Raw genomic sequence first — 22,289 nt, 5'->3', positions numbered from 1 at the left:
GAGCAGATAGCCTGGGAACCTGATTAGCAGGATCCCAGGCCAACTAAGTCGAAAACCAGCTAAACACTAGGCAAAAAGATCAGGGGTAACCATAGTCAGATATCCACCCTCCTACAGACATTATGGCTGATTTTTACCTACCGTAACCAAGGCTAGATAAGGTAGGAAATAGTATTCCCTCTTTTAACGGAAGAGGATCGAGCACTGCAATTGATTATATTTTTATTACTGCATCTTTGTCCCCCCCCCCCAGGTTGTATCAGAACACAGTTAAGTGGTCATAATTTAGTGACCATAATCTTATATGTTTAATGCTGAAATGGGAGTTTGAGGAGAATGCAAATCCTTCTTGGGGTATTAATAGGGGTGATATTAGGCCACAGGATCTGGTATGTAGGTTTAAATGGAATAAGGTAGTTCCTCAGCAGTTCATTAAAGCTTTATTGAAAACTTCCAGGGATGTTATTGGATTCTGTTTAAGTGGCACTAACCAAGGGGATACATTTCTAAAGACTTATGGCAGGATATGCTAACAGGTGGTCAAATCCCTCACGCAACCTGTTAGTAAAACCAGGGAAAGATGGTTTGACCATAAATCCACATAGGACCATCAGATATGAATAAATGCCCTGAAGCGAGTACCTCAAGATAAAGCCCAGATAGCTATATGTAGAAAATTATATAAGCAAAGCCTGGAAACCTGCAAAGCAGAAATCAAAAGAGAAGCCTGGAATGATTTATTGTCCATGGATGTCATTGAAAACAGCATTAGGTTTTGGGAGATTGTTTTTAGTCCATTCTTTTCGGGAGCTAGAATAGCACGATTGATTGTACTATACCAGCAGATCAGTGGGTTACACACTTTCAAAACATATTTGGCAATCCTGCTGAAGCAGCAATTTCATCTCCCTCATAAACCAGATGGTGGCAAATATGTTCAGGTTATCAACGAAGAGGAAGTAAGTGAGGCTGTTTTATTAATGCCAAATAACAAAGCACTCGGACCGGACGATGTGCTGGCCAATTTCTATAAGTTAAATCTGTCATTATGGTCTAAAGTTTTGATACATGAAATTAACACTGCTTGTTCAATTGGTTTGCCAAGTTTGTGATCACAATCTATTATAATCCCAGTTTTTAAGAAGGGAGAGAAAGATGATCCACGATGTTATAGACCTATATCGCTGGTCTATTCAGCAGTACAAGTCATGGATAGAGAGGTACTTAAAAAATTGACTGATTAGCTAGAAGAGCGAAAGGTAACGTCTACTTTACAATGTGGCTTTAGGTAGATAGCCTCTCCCCTAGCTAGCCACTTATCACCTAATCAAGGCAGCTTTACTAAGCCTGTTAGCACTGACCAATCCAGGAAGGCGGGATCTCGGCGTACAGATAAGAAAGTGTTATAATTATCTTTTTTGTATAAGTTAGGATAAATTCAACAAGAGCAACATGTTGGATTTATCAATACCATTCTGTTCAGTCTTTGAATTATATTTATACTTTCCTAGCCATAGTTATGTGCCCATAAAATATTGCCATGTTAGTCTATGAAGCTAAGTATCTACAATGGAAAAAATGAAATGTTCAATTCCTCCCTCACCAGGGTTTATGAAATATCTTTTATAAGGACCCTGCTCATAATCACAGGACCTCCCCCACAAACCTGAGACACCCCAAGGAGACCTGGTAGTTGCCTAATATGTAAAACAAAATGTAGATTATTACGTCACAGTACCCACAGCACCAAAGTCGACTTGCCATGGGATTTCCTATAATGGAGAAAAATAAAATAGGCAGTTTTGCATTACCAGGGTTTATAAAACAAAACATTTTTTTATAGGGACCCTGTTATAGTTACCTGACCCCTTACCCCTGGAACACCTAGGCTAGACCTTGAGGGAACCTGATATGTAACAATAATGTAGATTATCACTTTTATAGTGCCCCTGCCACCAAAGTCAAATCACTCCCATTATTAAAAACCCCAATGCTGACCTTTATGTCCTAAACAATCTCCGTCCCATCTCTAACCTCCCCCTTCTTTCCAAAGCCCTCAAAAAATGTGTCCTGCTCCAATTAGACGAACACATCGAAAATTTCAACTTACTGGACCCCCTACAATCAGGCTTCAGGAAAGGCTGCAGTACCGAAACTGCCATGCTAAACATTGTTGATGACATCCACCACTCCCTCGATAATGGCGAGACCTGCCTACTTATCCTCCTAGATCTCTTCACAGCGTTTGATACAATTAACCACTCTGCCCTACTTAATGTGCTCAGAGATTGCTTTGGCCTCAATGGTACTGCCCATAAATGGTTTGTCTCCTATCTCCAACAACGAGCACAGCAAATCAAAATTCATGACTGTCTGTTAAACCCCACTCCAGTCTCCCTAGGAGTCTCCCAGGGATCTATTTTCTCTCCCTCTCTCTTTAACCTCATTATGGAATCCCTCACCCTCATTCTAAAACAAGCTGGAATCAACTACCACCTCTATGCTGATGATACCCAACTTTACTATAAGATCAAATCCCACTCGGATGTCTTACATCGTAACAACACCCTCACTAAGATCCAATCCTGGTTCCAATCAAATCATCTAAAACTCAACCCTAAAAAAACTAAAATCATTCTCTTCTCCCCTAAAAATAACCCTCTCCCCATCCAAGCTTGGATCTCTGACCTTAATGCCCTCAACTGTTCACTCACCTTGTCCAACTCAGTAAAATCTCTTGGTATCTTCATCGATAATAGCCTTACTCTCAATGTCCACATCAAAAGTTTGGCTAAAGGAGCCCTCTTCACTCTCTGTCATCTCAAGAAAATTAAAGCCTTTATTCCAACTGATGACTTCAAATTAGTAGTCTAATCACTGGTCCTTTCGTGACTTGATTACGGCAAAGGCATCCTCACCGGAATCCCCAAGGTTCACCTAGCTCCACTCAAATCTGTGCTAAACCTGGCAGCCAGGCTCATCACTGACTGCAAACGTTTCAACCACATCTCCCCAGTCCTCAAAATTCTTAAATGGCTTCCCACCGAAGGCAGATTCTCCTACAAAACTGCTTGCATTACACACAAAGTCCTCCATCAAAATACACCGCTGTACCTCACCAATAAACTCAGCAAAGCAGGCAGCTCACGGCCAATGAGAAGCACCAACACTCTCCTCCTTGTCCCACCCCTGCTAAAAAAGAAATCCACACAATCCTGCACCTTCTCTGGAAATGCCCCAAACATCTGGAATGCCCTCCCCAAAGACCTGCGATGTAACCCTTCCTACATCAGCTTTAAAAAATACCTCAAAATGCACCTCCTCAATAAATATTGGGGGTTTTAACCCATTGAGCGCGGCCGCGATTCTGCGCCTGGGCGGCGTTTTTTTAAGTGGGCGGGTTCATGACGGCCCCCAGCCGTCATCAGCACACGCCCACCGTGATGCATGACGGCTTGGGGCCATCATCAACATCGAAGGGGTTACCTGTGCCCTGATTCTCCCCTCCTCCCAGCCACCATTTTTATCTCCCCTACTCTCCTTCTGTCTCCCACATGTTTTATATGTATATAGCTCTTGCTCTATTGATCTGTTTATTTGATCTATGTAAACTCAAGCTGTTTCTCTTTTGTTAACCTGTTGGTATTCCATGCTGTTGAAATATTGTTTTATACCTTAACTATCTTCATACTCATGTAAAGCGCTCTGATACCTCTGGGTCTAGCCAGCGCTATATAAAACCTATAAAATAAAATAAATAAATATTGTGGAGTTTACACTGAATTTACTTTTTAAAAGCAGTGCAGCAACTCAGAGCTACTTTTAAAATTATCTCAGGCTCTCAGCAGTGCACACATGCAAATGCAAAAAAAGCAGCTGGCCTCTAAACTGCCAGGATCTATTATATCTCAGGGACTAATATGTAGTTTTCATCCCCTTGTCCTATTATCTACTAGGGATTTATAGGGTAGGTCATGCCAATTTATAAGTGCACCTCAATAAATGTGTTTTTATGTTTAACATAGCTGGTCCTGTGCCTGACTAACAGGGCTCTGGGCACAATCAGAGTTAGCTACTACCAGTACCAGTCAGCACACACAAATTGGGGGTGAATGAGGAAAAAGGGTGTGGGTGTGTGGGTGTGTGTGCGTGTGTGCGTGTATATGTGTGTGTGAGAGAGAGATCATGTACCTGCAGGCCAGAGAAGATGATCACTTTTACCAGTAAGATAATTCAATTTGTTTACCCCCCACATACTGCAAATATATGTATGTGTAACCAGGAGGTCGTACGTGCAAATCCCACGAAAGCAGGTTTTCCATCTTTTGAAGGTCAATTACATGACGACTATAGGGTGAAATAAAATAGAAACTAAACACAAAAACAAACTTTATGCAAAACTTGACATTTGCTAATTTTATTGGGGATAATACAAATGCAGAATGAACACAGATGACCCGGATTACTTCTGAATTCCAGGAGTAAGCCGTGAGTAATCATGGCTATGGCCTACTCCTTGAATTCAGGAGTTATTCAAGCCTGCGGCATGGGCCGCAATCATCACTGGAGGGCTGTGACTTTAAAGCCTACAACGTCCTGCTGTAGAGGAGGTGGGGGCAGTGATATGCACGCCAGGCAGGAGGCTTTTAAGCCCAGGACATAACCCACAGTGCAGGACACGCCCAAGAGTGTGCCCGGACAAAGACCAAGAGCAGGCCTGCCTGCGCCCGTCAGCACCCATATAAGACGGGACCAGGCAACCCCTCATTTGTTTCGTCTTTTTCATTGTTCTGACTCCTTTGAGAAGTATCTTGAAGCTGTGTGTTAAAACTGGAGATGGTGAAACATAAATCCTCTACCACTTGTTCTACCTAACTTTCTACCCATAATGGGATTTGTTACAAAAATACAAATATGGGTTTCTGACACCTATGGTGGGGGCTATTACCAAATAAATTACTACAGCTGAAGAAGAAGTTGGTATACATGTAGATGCAGTTCTAACAGATTCAAGTTTAGTTGGAGAAACTCATAAGGAAGACAGTGCAAGTAGGCAGAAAGTTGGGGGGGGTGGTCAGAGATGGAATCCAATACTGTTGGACTTAAAGAGGGCACCAGTTACCAACCTGCATAACTGTACATCAACCCCAGAATGAGGCCCTGAGTAATAATGCTTCTCATGACATTGACGCACAAGCCTTTAAAAGAAAAAGAGGGAGTTGCCACTGAAGCGCTTAAGTGATGGAAACAGACCAGAAGGGTCAGGGGCTCCAATTAAGTCAAAGAGTGCCTAACATCAAAGGAAGAGACTTGATGGGGAGATCAAAATAGTAGACTTAAAAACATTTTGAGGCCATAATGGACACGCAGTTGAGTAGGATAGAGGCTATGTTGAATCTGGGGTTGAGAGAATGCCTCTCTAGACTTATAGTAATTGAAACAGTGCTTACCAACCTTATGCAGTCTAGTCTTCTCACCCTTCAAATTATGGTTTAACTACATCATTTAACCGGATGCATGATGTTACAACGCACACTTTTACAACGCACACCTTTACAATGCATTTTTTACAACGCACCATCCATTATAACGCACACTTTTACAACGCATACCATTACAACGCATTCTTAAAAACTACCTTTACAACGCATTCCACTACAACGCATACTACATTTACAACGCATACCATTACAACGCATTACATTACATTGCAAATAAGGTAAGTGTTGGATAGTGTAGGGGTTAAAATTACTATTCTAACTCCAGGGGGTGCAACAGTAGGGAAAATATTGGATAGTGTAGGGGTTAAAATTACTATTCTAACTCCAGGGGGTGCAACAGTAGGGTAAGTATTGGATGGTAAGTTTTGCGTTGTAATGGTATGCGTTGTAATGACTGCGTTGTAATGGTATGCGTTGTAGTGGTGTGCGTTGTAGTGTCATGCGTTGTAATGACTGCGTTGTTAATGTATGCGTTGTAATGGATGTTGCGTTGTAAACATTTCGTTGTAATGGTAGTGCGTTGTAAAAGTTGCGTTGTAAACGTTGTATACCCATTTAACCCTGTGATGAAACCAAGTGGGAGTGGGATACGGAATAAGATCTTAACATCCCAGGGTGCGAGCAAAGGGCAGTGGATTGTATCGGCCCTTTAAATGCATCCTGCATTCTTTCTCAGATGGCGCTGCATAATCTACTTGGCCCAAGTCGCCTTTAGCCCCCACCCCTGCCTCTTTTGAGAGACCTCTTTTTGATGCCCCAGTTTTGTCCCACAGATTAGGTGGGGAACCTAGACATCAGGGATATAGGCAAGGCAACCTGTCCAAAGGGCTTGGCCGAGAGGTGGTGCCTTCAATTTGCCACCGGAGGTGACTCCTCTCGTTGTGGTACTGGGGAATATCCAGCGCTTACAGGAAGGCACAACAGAAGTTTTTAACCAATAAAGAAACAAGGTTCTTCACTGGCTTAATACTTCTAAGGGAGAAGATGTGTCAATCAGAAATTCTATTATTATGGTTCGATGCTTTCCCTGAACCGACCATACTCATAAACGATGGGACAGGGACTGTGTGGTGAACTTTAGGCAGGAGAGGGTGGCAGAGCACCTTTTTGCTGACATTCATGGGTACCACCACCTGTTAAACTCCATTAGGGTTTTACCACTAGGTTTATTTATCCTCCTTATTTGGAAGCAAGCAACTGCAGTTTAAATAATCCATCTGCATTTGCGGCCCCCATCTCTGACCATACCCATTCAGACTAATCATTAATCTTCGCAAATGTTTACGATATACAGACTCTTAACCACTTTGATCAATTGAATCGGATGTCGGATGTTGAATCATAGGTGACTGACCTGCTAACTACTGTCCCAGTATCATTCTCACCCCCATGAACCTAGCAAAAGTGATTATAAAAAATTCATGTTGGAATATTGCAGGCCTAAGTGCAAAAAAGGGACCCGAATGGATAAAGTCTGTTAAGATACATGGCATACTGGCAGATCATTCACCCTGGATGGTTTTCAGGCTTTTTTTGTCACTGCAGTTTGTTCAGTTTGTTCACGCATTGCCGCCACGGAAAGGCATGCGGAGTCTGCTTTGGGGGCAGGGACTCTGGGGGTGCACATGGTGGGTACCTATGGTACCCCCCAGCAGTTCCATGCACAACATGTCAGGCACCGCGGGTGCCTGCCATGTTGTGCATGGAAGTGCACAGCATGCCTTCCTGGCATTGTGGCGGGCGGTGCTGAGTGCACCACCCGCCACAATGTCAGGAATGCTGGATGCGCCTGCCACTGTGGCGGTCACTTTCTGTGATGGGATGGCAGACAGATAAAGTCTGCCCGTCATCCTAATGGGCCCCTTAGTGTAGGTGGAGGAAAACTGGGTCCTTTCTGACCTGCAGTTTGGTTTCAGATTATGCCTTAGCACAAGTGCCAAGTGCCTAAACCTACACTTCATTGGAAGTAAATATGTGTCTGCTAGGTCTGGGCCTCTTCATCTAGCAATCATGGACATAACCTCTACTTTTGACAGAATGAACAGGATCAAGCTATGGGCAATCATGCTGTCAATGAGGGTGGATCCTGGTGTGTACTTTTAACAAGATTTACACCAAAATATGTCTGCAAAGGTGAGATACAACATGGATGACTCTTGCACCAAGCTATTTAAAGTGAACCATGGAGTGCAAAAGGAATGTATCCTGGCCCCTTTTCTATTCACCTTGTATATCAACAAGCTAGAATCCACCTTAAAATCCTTATAATCACATATTATACCTACCCTATTGGTTGACGATAATGTGGTCATGTTATCCAGGACCGCATTAGGTCTTCAGCAACTTATAGATTCTTTTGGTGCTTTTATGACAGATTTAGATTTGTCTATATATTATAGCACATCATATGTTATGATGGTGCTCCTCAAGTCCATGAAATTAATGCAGTTTTCTGCTAATGGCGATGTTTTTGAAAGAGTTCCTTCCTTTCATTATCTTGGGGGTCACTTTTGATTGCAATAGCTAGCACCTGGCTCTCCCCTTTTGTTGAATAACAACCTTGCCTTAAAGAGGACATTGGGGCCATCTTTGGGTTTACAACCAGGATGGCCAAAGAAACCCGGGGGGGTTATGTTAAAATTGCATCAGCCAAAGTGTGTGGCAGCAGCTATGTATGAAGGTGATGTATGGGGTTACATCGGCGCGGGCCTGTGACAGGTTAGTGAAGATACATTTTGCTGAGGATTGCGGAGTCTGCTTTGGGGGCAGGGACTCTGGGGGTGCACATGGTGGGTACCTATGGTACCCCCCAGCAGTTCCATGCACAACATGTCAGGCACCGCGGGTGCCTGCCATGTTGTGCATGGAAGTGCACAGCATGCCTTCCTGGCATTGTGGCGGGCGGTGCTGAGTGCACCACCCGCCACAATGTCAGGAATGCTGGATGCGCCTGCCACTGTGGCGGTCACTTTCTGTGATGGGATGGCAGACAGATAAAGTCTGCCCGTCATCCTAATGGGCCCCTTAGTGTAGGTGGAGGAAAACTGGGTCCTTTCTGACCTGCAGTTTGGTTTCAGATTATGCCTTAGCACAAGTGCCAAGTGCCTAAACCTACACTTCATTGGAAGTAAATATGTGTCTGCTAGGTCTGGGCCTCTTCATCTAGCAATCATGGACATAACCTCTACTTTTGACAGAATGAACAGGATCAAGCTATGGGCAATCATGCTGTCAATGAGGGTGGATCCTGGTGTGTACTTTTAACAAGATTTACACCAAAATATGTCTGCAAAGGTGAGATACAACATGGATGACTCTTGCACCAAGCTATTTAAAGTGAACCATGGAGTGCGAAAGGAATGTATCCTGGCCCCTTTTCTATTCACCTTGTATATCAACAAGCTAGAATCCACCTTAAAATCCTTATAATCACATATTATACCTACCCTATTGGTTGACGATAATGTGGTCATGTTATCCAGGACCGCATTAGGTCTTCAGCAACTTATAGATTCTTTTGGTGCTTTTATGACAGATTTAGATTTGTCTATATATTATAGCACATCATATGTTATGATGGTGCTCCTCAAGTCCATGAAATTAATGCAGTTTTCTGCTAATGGCGATGTTTTTGAAAGAGTTCCTTCCTTTCATTATCTTGGGGGTCACTTTTGATTGCAATAGCTAGCACCTGGCTCTCCCCTTTTGTTGAATAACAACCTTGCCTTAAAGAGGACATTGGGGCCATCTTTGGGTTTACAACCAGGATGGCCAAAGAAACCCGGGGGGGTTATGTTAAAATTGCATCAGCCAAAGTGTGTGGCAGCAGCTATGTATGAAGGTGATGTATGGGGTTACATCGGCGCGGGCCTGTGACAGGTTAGTGAAGATACATTTTGCTGAGGATTGTTGGATGTACCACAGTGCCACACCTTCTTATATTGTTCATCAGGAATTGAGTTTACCCTACTTGAACAATATTATTGTGCTGCATCCCCTCAGATGGCACTTGATCCCTTGGCTGAGGTATGCAAGCTCTTGTTGTTCTCAGATGGGTGAAGGGCAGCAGCGGCCCGTCCATATGGTCTGTGGGGCCACACCCCTACCTTTTTCTAGGCAAGAAGAGTGTCTGTCAAGCTGAGCAAAGGTCAGCCTGACAAACACTCGTCTGATTCAGGTCAGGCAGCCAGGAGCGAGACATGCTCTGAATGTGTAGGCTCCTAGCTGCCTGAGCTGAACTTTGCCAGACTAGGAATTTCACAGTCCTGTGAGTTAGACATCCTAAGCCTAGCAAAAGTGCCTCAAGGCCACCCCTTGTGATGAAGGGGAGTGTCACCAATTCGCTCTGGCCTGGGCGCTTCAGTTTTAAGCCCTGAATCTCTTGTGGATACGTACAAATTACTTTAGGTGGAGGGATTCACTTAGGGAACAAAAGGAATTTGCCAAACTCACAGTAAGAGCATATTTCATGCTAAAAACAAATTCAGTAACGGAGCCATATTTGGGGTAAACTCAAAATGTTTACCATTGGTTCTTGTTATCTTATTTTAGGTTTCATATGGTGAATCATCTATTGTGGTTTACAGATTTGACAGACCCTAATCGACATGATGTCTCTTGTGGATGCAATGGCACCTCCTCCCAAGAAACTATGGGCCCGATGTAGGTGGCCATTACCGGTCGGTAACAGCCGAATTCGGCCGTTACCGACCGGTAAATGGGTCATTGAGATGTAGGGGACCTTTTTTACAGAATTGGTAAATTTACCGAATCGGTAAATTTACCGATTCTGTAAAATACCGAATCGGTAATTTTACCGATTCGGTAAATATCACATGTAGGTGGCACTGCAAACAGTGCCACAGGCCTTTAGGAGTCGGTATTTTACCACCCAATCCAATTGGGTGGTAAAATACCGAATCCAGGTGTGCATGCACATCTGTGCATGCACACCTGTGCCATGTGACACACAGACATGCCCTTAGGGCATGTATGTGTGCCACATGGCACACATGTCTGTAATTGGAGTGCCAGAGGGTGTCAAAGTGACACCCCCTGCACCCTTGCAAAATTCGGTATTTATCGATTTGGTAAATACCGATTCGGTAATGCCCATTGATTCCTATGGGCTTCAATGCCGATAGGAATCAATGAGCATTCCCGATTCAGTATTTACCGAATCGGTAAATACCGATTCCTTCCGATTCGGTAATTATAAAAATAAAATTAATTACATCTGCCCTCCTCTTTTTTACCACTTCTTAAATACCGATTCGGTATGAATCGGTATTTAAGAAGTGGTAAAAAAGATTTACCTATATCGGGCCCTATGCTCTTTATTATGTTTTGTCGACATTATAAAACACCTCGACAAATGTTTCTGGTTCTACTGTTCAGGAGGCTGAATTTTCGGCAAGTGCAGCTTTCCTTGATTTACTTGCAACTTCTCCTGGATATCCATGTCTGTTATGCCGTTGCTAGCTTTTTAGCTGCTTCTGTAAAATTAAGGAAATCAATGATTTGAATCTGTGAGATTGTATCTTTTATCTTTTTAACATTTTATCTGTGATGAATTTGATTATTTCAAAAACTTTAGAATATAACATTTTAATATGGAAACCATTTTAGATACAAAAGTATTAGTGTAAGATCGGACTCTTTGCCTCAACAAAGCATTTTAAATGTTTAATGTACTTTTATGATTATGACTTTACTAACCAAATAAAAATGTTAACTGACCGACTAACTTCCAGCAAAAACACTACTTGTTTCAACTCAATTCAATTAATCTTTATTCCGGTACAAGAATTATCAACAAAAGTTCAGACAAACGCAATAAAAACACATACAAAATATTCAATAAAACTTGTAAATAATTAAAACCATGTCATAACAACTATATAAGAAATAATACTGCATGATTAAATATCCAGATATCGTCACTATTTTTTTAAATACAGTCTCGGACAGCAGTTATCAAAAAAGTACCTGTATGATCAAGTGACTCTTCCTCATTGAGTTGAAGAAGCATACTAAATACTGCCCTAAAGTCTGTAATATTGCGCCTCTATATCAGGGGAGCAAAAAGAGGTTTGTGTACATAAAAGAAAAACCACAAAAGAATAAAAAGTGCAATGTGGATTGACCTGAGCTCCCGTGCCAGCCCTAAAGCAGAACAGTAAAGGGTACTCCCAGTGGCCCAAAGGTTTAGTCATGTACCCTGCAATGAGGCGGTCTGTTCTAAGGCTCCAATATACCACCACACTCCTCTTCCTAATTTCTGTGGCCAATCTTCCATCACGAAAAAATGTGTACAGAGCTAGCTGTAGCTGCTTTTTACTGGTAGCATTATTGCCCTCAGGGTTCTCAACGAGATGCTGGTAAAAATATTACGCAAACAAAATTCCACCCCGGCTAACCACGGGATATTCATGGATTTATCACATCTAAGGCAATATGTAATAATATCTCTTGTAAGGCTCGCCTCCTTGTTTTTTCATACTGCTTACCATAGCAGGAAAGAACGGGCACTAATGTAATCTTCTATAAAGGGTAAATTCAATTAACTGTGACCGATAAAATGGGGAGAGGAAATGGGAGCATCTAAAACCCTATGTCAAAAGCTACTTTCTTCTGCCTGAATAGTATTGCATTTGGTAATGACCCATACCTTAGTCCTAGAGGTAGCCATCAGAAAACATTGCATTAGAGAATTTGCAAAATGGCCATGAGAGCTCCCCCGCTTCCTAGGCTGTGGTAGTCTAAACAATGAGGCAATCGCCTTGGAAAATGTATTTCTACAATGAGCAGTATGCACCGTCCAAGATCCGTTGGAATTGAAAACTAGACCCAAGTAAGAGAACGTGCTAGTGCATTTTAAACTATGGTTTCCAACAGTAAGCAAGGGCAAATTATACTTCCTCAGGCCACAAGCCATAATATACCGGTTTCATTGTTGAGTTTAGAAGTGGTGATTCACGATCTATGAAATCACAAATATTTTGAATTGACACCAGGTTTCACCCACACAGTCCTTAATAGCACAGTTTCTAAACGCTGTTATTAGAAGGTATTGGTAGTAACTGGTTTATTGGTACACATGAAAAGCTGAGATGGTCTTATTAGGGTTCGAACTTGTGGCTTTCAGTTAAGAGGCAGGAGGCCATTTTGAAGCATTTGTAAAGTGTCCCACCCCGATATATCCCAAGATTTAGGGGCATATTTATGAGAGGCTTGCGTATGCGGAGCATCATTATTTTTGACGCAATAGAGGCATAAGCGGCACATCATATTTAAAATATGACACATTTGTCCAAATGTGTTGGTTTTTGGACTCTTGCATTGGAAAAAAGTTGCACCTAAACCAGCTGGGCTACGCACAACTTAAAAGATGCAAGGTAGGTGTTCCGACACAAATACTAACGTAATCCAACTCAGTGACATTAATGTGATTGGCAATGTTTTACGCATCGTTGGCAAGCCGCACGCAAAGGCTATAATGCGTCAATATTTCTGCTCATCGGCAACCCAGTCATAGGAAATTACTTAGTAGCTGGGGTATAACAAAACAAACCACACATCATAATTTGGCAAGCTCAACTATGCCATGGAGGAGGCCATTTTGCACCTGGGAGTCACCAGGAGACCACCACGTAGGCAGCAAATTAGAAGGGAGTGTGTGTTCCGGCAGCGACATTGACCTCAGGCAGGATGACATCATCAAATTTTACAGACTCACAAGGGAATCTATCATACCACCAGATTAGGCCAAATTTCCAGCAACCAACTGCCAGGCCCAACAATATCTGTCCACAGGTCAAACTGTTGGCATTGCTCCTCACGCTAGCTTCTGATTCCTTCCAAATCACAACAGCCAGAGTGCCAGGGATAACACAGCCATAATATTCTGCCTTCCTGCCCTCAGTCAAGGATCCTATCATTAGACTCACATCCCAGTATCTCCTCTTCCCCAAGACCCAACAGCAACAGATGGACACCAAGCCAATCTGCTATGCCATTGCAGAATTTTCCCACGTCTTAGGTACTGTTGATTGCACACATGTGCAATTGGTTCCTTCTGCCGGAGCATTCCACCTGTACACTAAATGGAGGCACACATACTCCATCAACGTCCAGGCCTTCATGGACCATCTGGAAATTTTCACTATTTTTCTCCCCAAATATTCTGGAAGTGCACATGATGCCTTCTTCTTCCAACACAGTATCAACAATGAGCATTTCCAGAATGGGCAATATGGGAACGGCCTTCCTGTTGGTAAGGAAATGTGAAGGATACAACATACAAAATTAAATGTTCAATTTATGACATAAGAGCCATCTTTGTGCCTATCGATGAAACTAGAGCCATTTGTACGAGAGGTCTGCCTCATACTTGCACTGTGCATTCAGCTACATGTAATGAAATGAAATTAAATGAAAGGAGGATTTATAAAGTGCATGGCTGCCCGTGAGCGTCCCAGCGCTAGTGAGTGAGCAGACGGAATGAAAGTGAAGGATTATGGAAAAAGCCATGTTTTCAGGAGCCTACGGAAAGCAAGAAGGTTGGGTCTGGTGCGCAAAGTCAGGGGCAAAGAGTTCCACAGCTTGGGGGTGTTATAGGAAAAGAGGCGGCCCCCTGTGCGAGCCTTTTTAATTCTAGGTATGTAGGCTAGGTGTAAGTGTGCAGATCGCAGGTTTCTGGAGGCTTCGTGAGGTCTGATCAGATTTTTTAGGATGTGGGGCCCCTTGCCATGAAGGATTTTGTGGGTGGTACAAAGGGTTTTGAAGTGTACTCTCTCCTGGACGGGCAACCAGTGGAGCGATCTTAGGGCAGGTTTTGCAGAGCTCCTACTGTTAGTGCCTGTTAGGAGCCTTGCTGCGGAATTTTGGACTACTTGCAATTTGGCAATGACTTTCTTAAGAGCCCCAAGATACAGAGCATTGCCATAATCCAATCTGGATAGTAGGAGGCTCTGAATTAGGGCCTTCCTAGAGTCCTGGGGGAGGAGGGGAAGGATTTTGCGGGTGGTCCGGAGGATGCCATAGCAGGCCCCTGCTGTCTTCCTGGCTTGCGTGTTGAACGTGAGATCCTGGTCAAGCCACATGCTCAGGCTCTTAATATTTTGTTTTGGGGCCGGAGCAGGTCCCATACAGGGTGGCCACAGAGTCTTCGGTATGAAATGAGATTGGTTGCCTATACCAAAATCTCAGTTTTATCACTGTTGAGTTTGAGGTGTGAGCTATCCATCCAGTGGGATATGTCTTGGAGGCAAGAGTGAAAGTTGTTGGGGGGGCGGTCCAGCTGGCTGAGAGAGACAACAAGCTGGGTGTGATCAGCATAAGTCCCAAGTTTGACACCATGGGGAGTGACTATTTTCTCCAGGGGGGACATGTAAACGTTAAAAAGAGTGGGGCTCAGGGAGGAGCCCTGGGGAACCCCACAATGTACAGGAGTTACACGGGATCTAGAAGTTCCCTCAAGAACTTGAAAGGATCAGTTGTAGAGAAAAGATTTCAGCCAGGAAAGCGCGGACCCAGAGATTCCCAGTCCCCTGAGAGTGAGATGGTTCACCGTGTCAAAGGCTGCACTTAGATCCAGGAGGATCACTGCCACTGATCCTCCTGAATCGAGGATCTTTCTTGCCTCTTCCACTACCGCGATAATGGTGGTTTCCGTGCCCTAGCCCGGGCGAAAGCCCGTCTGGGAGGGGTGTAAAAGTCCACTGGCTTCCAGGAAGGCTGAAAGCTGCTGGTTGATGAATTTTTCAGCAACTTTGCTGACTCCGGGCAATAATGAGATGGGCCTAAAGTTACACAGCTCAGCGGGATCTAGGTGTTTTTTTTTAGAAGAGCTTTTTACGATGGCCATTTTCCAGCTATGGGGAACGATACCTTGTGATAAAGAGGTGTTGATAAGTTTGGCCATCGGGGGAAGGATGGTGGGGGCAACTAATTTTAAAATGTTTGGTGGAGCTGGGTCAAGTGGGGAGGCGCTTTTGATAGAAAGAAAGATGGGAAGAAGAGTCTCCTCAGTAATAGGAGAGAATGAGTTTAGGCAGAAATCACTTTGTAGCTGCGTACTGGAGGGGGGTTCTGAAGGGCCTTCTGCTTTGGAAGGGGGAAGGAGCTTGAGGATGTTTTGAATTTTCTCGTTAAAATATTCAGCAAGCTCATTGCAGCGATCCCCGGAAGGGTCCACGGGTGGGGGGTCTGGAATTTTGAGGAGCTTATTTACTATGCAGAAAGTTTCCCTAGACAAGCTAGGGGAGGCTCTGATTTTTTTCTCAAAAATGGCGGCTTGTGTGGTTTTAAGGGCCCTTTTGTAGATTAGGATTGAGTGGCTGTATTCTTTCTTTTTGGGGGGGCAAACTCTTTACTCCATGCTCTTTCAGTTTTTTTGCACCGTTTTTTTAAGAGACGGAGGTCGTTGTTGAACCAAGGGGATTTAGGCTTCCCATCATGAGTGTGAGCGGGTCTCTTGGGAAGGATTATGTCGAGAGAGTCCTCAATCCAAGCAGAAAACTTGGTGTCTGCTTTGTGGGTAAGGGGGTCGTGAGGTCGAAGGGAGAGTTCCAGAAGTTGCCTCCAATCATCTATGGCTAATTTCGACCAGCGACGTTCAAGAGTGCTGGGGGCGGATTTGGGCCGGTAGGAAACCCGAATGTGCCAGCTAAACGAAATTAAAGAGTGGTCTGACCAAGGTAGAGGGACGGGGTTTTGCACTTTAAGATCGGCGAGATTCGAAAATAAGGGATCCAGGAGGTGGCCCTTAATGTGGGTGGGTAGACAGTTCAAGAGATTAAGTTGGTATGCTGCATGATCAAGTGCCAAGTCGGAGGCCACTTTGTCACCAGAATTGTCAAAGTGGAGATTTAGATCTCCTAGGATGGTGAAATTCAGAGACGTACTGGCCAGGGCGAGGAAAGATTCCAAGAGGGAGCTACAAAATTGCCCAGGAGTGCCCGGAGAACAGTAAATGAGAATCCCCGACAGAGATTTCAGGGGGGAGATTTGGATGAGAAAGAGAGTATTTTCGCAGTCTGAGATGGGGCTGTCGGTGAGGCGGCAAGACAGATGGTCTTTATATATTATTGCTATTCCTCCTCCCATATTTATTTATTTGTTTATTTGTGTCATTTATAAAGAGCGCAGCTACCCCAGCGGGGCGTCCCGGCGCTAGAGAATCTGGAAGCAGGGGGCAGATATACGAAAGATTACAGATTAAAAAGATAAGTTTTAAGAGCCTTTCGGAATAGAGATTCAGATGGACAGGCTCTGAGGGACAAAGGAAGTTTATTCCATTGTTGAGAAGCGCAGAGTTCAAAGGTGTTCCCTCCTTTCCGAGTTCTCTTAAACCTAGGACTGACTAGGAGAGACTGGGAGTTTGAACGCAATGACCTCACATTATGATAAGGACGTAGGCAAGTTTTAAGATATGCCGGGCCTTTGCTCTGTGAAGCCCTGTAGGCCAATGTCATAGCTTTAAATTGACATCTTTTCCTAACGGGCAGCCAATGCAGTTTACGAAGATGCGGGGTAATATGATGTCTGGGAGGAATACCCTCCACCAAACGTGCTGCCGCATTTTGGACCGTCTGGAGTCTGTTACACAGACCAGCCGTAATGCCTACATATAATGCATTGGCATAATCGAGGTGGGCAGTTATCAGGGCATGGATCACTGTTTTTCGACAATCAGTGGGCAGGTAGGTGATAAGTCTTTTTATTGTTCTGATCTTGCAAAATAGGAACCTGCTACCTTTTGCACCTGAGGTTCAAAGGTGAGCTGGTTATCCCAGCACACCCCGAGGTTCCGTACAGAGTTTTTTGGTACGGGTGCTTGGCTCAAATCATCCGGCCACCGCAGATTAGAGGATAGTGGGGATGATAAGTTGAAAAACAGAACCTCCGTTTTCTCGGCGTTTAGCTTAAGGGAATTAGAGTCCATCCATCTAGATATGTTCCTAAGGCAGGTTTTCATAGGATCAAAGGCCTTGACATTGGGCTCTTTAAAGGTAAACAGGAGCTGGATATCATCTGCATAGGAAGTAGTTATGACTCCAGGGGGGCTTCAAACAACCTACTTGAGGGGGGCTTCAAACAACCTACTTGACCATCTCCCAGGCTGTCGGGCGTGTTGCTGCTGGTGGCGGAGCCCCTGCGGGTTTTCCGCGCCGGTCTCCCTCCGCCGTTGTTCGCTGAGCAGCCGCTGTGAGGGCGGGACCGAGAGGGTGCAAAAACTACCCTTCCGAGCTGCCCCGTGACCCAGGACCAGACCGCAGGATCAGAGAGCGCGCCTGCTGGCGCATAAAAGTGACAAGCCCCAACCGCGTCGCGAGAGCGCCGGGCGAAGCCCGGGCAAAGGGCGGGCCCTCTACGGCCCTCCAAGGCCAAACGAGGCTGGGCTGGGCCACACCACCAACATCTGCTTTGCTGCCACGACTTGTAACATCCAAGGTACCGACTGGGATACTACGTTTGTTGTGGTACTGTTGTGGTATTGCACCTTGCCCCTTACTATTATTATCCAATCAAATAGCGGCCACTGGAACTATATATCTATAGGGGGTGTGACTCGTGAACAGTGCCAAGCGACTGCCAAAACATGAGGAGGGGGACCAAAACAAATAGAATGCCTACGTTGAGATCTAATTCCAGACAGAAAGTTGATTCGCCGCAGCCGCAGCCCTTACCATCTCTAACGGCGATAGATAAAATGTTGCTACAAACTATTGGGGTTGTGGCAACCGCCATTGAAAACACTGAAAGGCGGCTCTCGATAGTGCCTACAGTAGCCACTCACGACACAGAGGACGGTCCAGTGGTAACAATATCAGACGAACTGGACACAAGTTTCTCTTTAACGGCCTCTTATGTAGAGCTCCCCTGTGCCCAGGCAGCCACAGACACACCCAGAAATACAACTAGAGATCCTGATTTTGTTAATCTAGAGGAGATACCTTTGTCTATTCCCCAAACTAGAAATCCAGGTAGAACTGCCCCGAGAACTAGGAAGAACACTGTTGTAAAGCATAACAATAAAAAGGGGGGAGAGATAATCTTAAAACTAACCATAATCTGGTGACTCCCATGGCCAACACCACATCTGGCATACCCTGTTGGGTAGCCAATATGGTGTCAGACCTTAAGGCAGGATTGGAGGAGACTGTCAGTGCGCAAATCAAGCCTCTGATGTCTAAACTTGATAGACTAACCTCCTTAATAAATAACAGAGTGATAGGACCAGTCAAACCAGGGACACAAGTGATAACCCCAGCACCATGTATTCAGGAGTCGGGCAGCTCAGGGGTCGAAAAGATTACACATAAGGGCAAGGTAGCGTCAGATAATAATTCTGTAAAACAAAAAAATAGTGCTGCTCCACAAAGCAGCAGAACACCGGGCAAGACACGTGTTCCTCCATCTCCCTGCCCTAATGGTACCGCTGGGCAAGTATGTAATAACCCAGGGAAGAGTTCCCTGATACCAAGTAAGGACACTGCAGGTAATACTCAAAAGGAGACCCCTATTCAAGTAAAGACTACCACCTCTACGGTTGCAGCAAGGGTAAAAACGGGAGTGCGCTTCCGGTCAATTAATTTACCACCGGAAGCACTACCCTATGTAGTTGTGTTAACAGGCGTGCCGCCTCTAAAGGAAGGCAAAAGAGAAAATGAAGTGGAGTTGAGGAATAAATGTGCACAATGGCTAAGATCCAACAGGCCATTACCGTCACACATTTCTGGGGAAATATTGTCTGTAAGAAGGGGGGAATGGATAGGAAATGGAGCAAAAACCATTGCTTGGGATGTTATTGCAATAAACTTCAGGGACACCTCTGTAGTAACCCATATATGTAACTCTCCAACGTAGGGACCACTAACTAACATATATCCCCTACATTTATCCTATTTTTACCCCCTACCACAGAGACCGACATATTTAAACAGGGGTCAGGCGAATAGGGCTTTGCACCCTGTGCAGCTAAATAGAGTAGATAACTGGCGGGCTCCCTGGCAGGCATTCCCCCTCTACGACCCTGCAGTTGCAATGCATGCACATTGGAACAGGTTCTGTGCCTTGGATAACGTTGATTGACTTGAGTGGTATAAAATGTGCCCACCTCAGCCTATTAGGGGTTGTTTAGAAAAAGGATCCCGACGATCAGGGTGGATACCACCCACTCCCTTAGCAGAAACAGGTAGTTCCTTTGTGGTATCCACTCATGAATCTATAGTAGCTGACTCGAATGATACACTAAGGAATGGGCAGGTAGCAGAGTCAAGGGTAGAATCCACGCTAGACAAGTCGGATACCCCCGTTGTAGCAGGGGAGGATAGAGACAGGGGTCCCCCGGGGGTTGGCGCAAACAGGGTTGAAATTCAGCATGGTATAAGACTTATATCCTGGAATATTGCAGGGGTGGCAGCTAAATACATCTCACAGGAGTGGAGAGACTTCATAACTAGGTTTCACATCATTTGCCTCCAGGCGACCTGGGCCATTGAACCCTAACAATATACACTAGAAGGGTTCAAAGGTTTCGTGGTCCCCGCAACAAGGGCGCCATCTGGAAGAGCTATTGGTGGACTCATAACATACGTAGATCTCCGCATTCAGGGTCCTGGTCAAATTTGAGCTGGGACTTAACAAATATGCAAGCAATAGGCTTTAGCCACAAGGGCTTAAAAATCACAGTGATAAATTGGTACAATGCGGTGGGCTCAAATGGTAGAAATAACACCACCAAAGAACTGGACGACCGTTTTAAAATCATGTCATCAGCTAATAAAGCCACAGGGTCCCCATATACCATCTTAGCGGGAGACTTCAATTGCCACCTGTGTGAAAAATTAAGACCAATAAATAAGGACTGGTCACGTTGCCCGGAAGAAAAAGGACCACATTTTGTTCATACCACTGAGGGCAGGGAAATGGAGAACTTTATAAATAGACACAACCTATCATTTATAATGGACCTAATAATGATCAGCAATGCGGGGAAACCTAAAGCAACGTACAAAGGAAGGGGCTGCCACTCCTATATAGACTTTGTTATGATGTCCCCAACACTTAAAAAACGGATCACAAACTTTGAAATTGTACATAGTCCCTTTAGTGATCATAACCCGCTGGTATTGGATCTTAAATGCATGAACCTCAGAATAGCAGAGGGTGTACCCGACGCCATAGAACAGGCAACGGCACAAGGGAGAAGATTAAAATGGGCAAAGATCAATGGAGACACATTTTACCTCAATCTTGTACCGAAAGGCCAAAAACAAATCAGTGCTTGCCTGGATGAAAATAAGGGCGGCCAAACTGTGGTCAGGGCCTTTGAAGAAATCGCCCAACTCGTGGATACCCTCCTGAAATCCTCTACAGGAGCCAAATTGCCTCAGACCCCACGCTGGTTCGATCATAACTGTACCAAGGCACTGAAAGACCTGAAAAAATGCCTTACTGATCGACCAAAGGACAAAGTTAAAATAGCAGGTAGCAGATCCAACTATAAAAAAGCCCTGAAAGCGCGCAAGAGAACTCTACAAAATCAAGCGTGGGAGGACCTAAGGGAAGCAGCAGAGAGGGGTGATACCACGGCATTTTGGAGAGTCATCAACGACCCATGTTTTAAAGATCCGAGGGGGCCAGATATAGTGAACGCAATTCTCCCCGAACAATGGCACACCCACTATCTTAGCCTTTACAACCATACTGGGATGGCACTGAAAGAGGAAGGCGCAAAAATAACAGTACCCGTAAGCTTAGATTTTTCTCTGAGAGAAGTAAAATCAGCAATCCAAGGGCTTTCAAAAAATAAAGCGCCAGGCCCTGATGGCATTCCCCCTGACCTTTATTTGAGCAATATTGACTTGTGGGCACCCATTCTCACTAGGGTCTTGAACGAGGCAGTAGTGGCAGGACTGCCTCGCTCTTGGTCCTCGGCAATCATTGTCCCAATCCATAAAAAGGGCAGCCGGGATGACCCTCAATGCTACCGTCCTATATCATTAATAGATGTAACGGCGAAGGTTCTGGGACGTGTGATTTTAAACCGTCTACAAATCTGGGCAGAGGACAATCATATTTTAACAGATGTACAATATGGGTTCAGAGAAGGGAGATCCACAACAGATCAATGCTTAAACTTGTATCTCCTCACTGCCAAATATGCCATCGCCGCCAAAGGGTCTATCCATATGGGTTTCATGGATCTCTCAGCGGCCTTTGATCGTGTCAACAGACAGAAGTTATGGGCCCTGATGATCTCCCTGGGGGTGGATCAAGGGTTAGTGGACACATTGAAGGCATTACACTGGGAGACCACAGCTTCAGTTCGTTATAACAAAGAAGGAATGAAGACAGAGCCATTTCCTTGTACAAGCCTTAAGAAGGAACATCTGGACCCCGCCTGTCCAGCTAACTACAGACCCATCTCTCTGTTGCCATTTCCTATTAAGATTCTTGAGAAATGGGCCACTAAACACCTCTCCAACTTTCTCGAGGTTAACAACTGCTTGGATGTGGCCCAGTTTGGCTTCAGACCAGCGCACGGGACAGAAGCGGCTTTGGTGACCGTTCTTGATGACCTGCGAACGTGGGCCGACCAGCCTTTTTAGTGCTGCTCGACATGTCGGCCGCGTTCGACACGGTCAGCCATACAATACTGATCAGGAGATTGGCGGAGGTCGGAGTATCTGGGTTGGCCCTTGAATGGCTGGTGTCGTATCTTGACCATAGACACCAGCTAGTGGCCATACCACCCTTTAAATCCAACACCAGAAGGGT

This window comes from Lissotriton helveticus, chromosome 11 (assembly GCF_964261635.1).
Source record: "Lissotriton helveticus chromosome 11, aLisHel1.1, whole genome shotgun sequence".
NCBI classification, from domain to species: Eukaryota; Metazoa; Chordata; class Amphibia; order Caudata; family Salamandridae; genus Lissotriton; species Lissotriton helveticus.
This window is presented reverse-complemented; position numbering follows the sequence as displayed.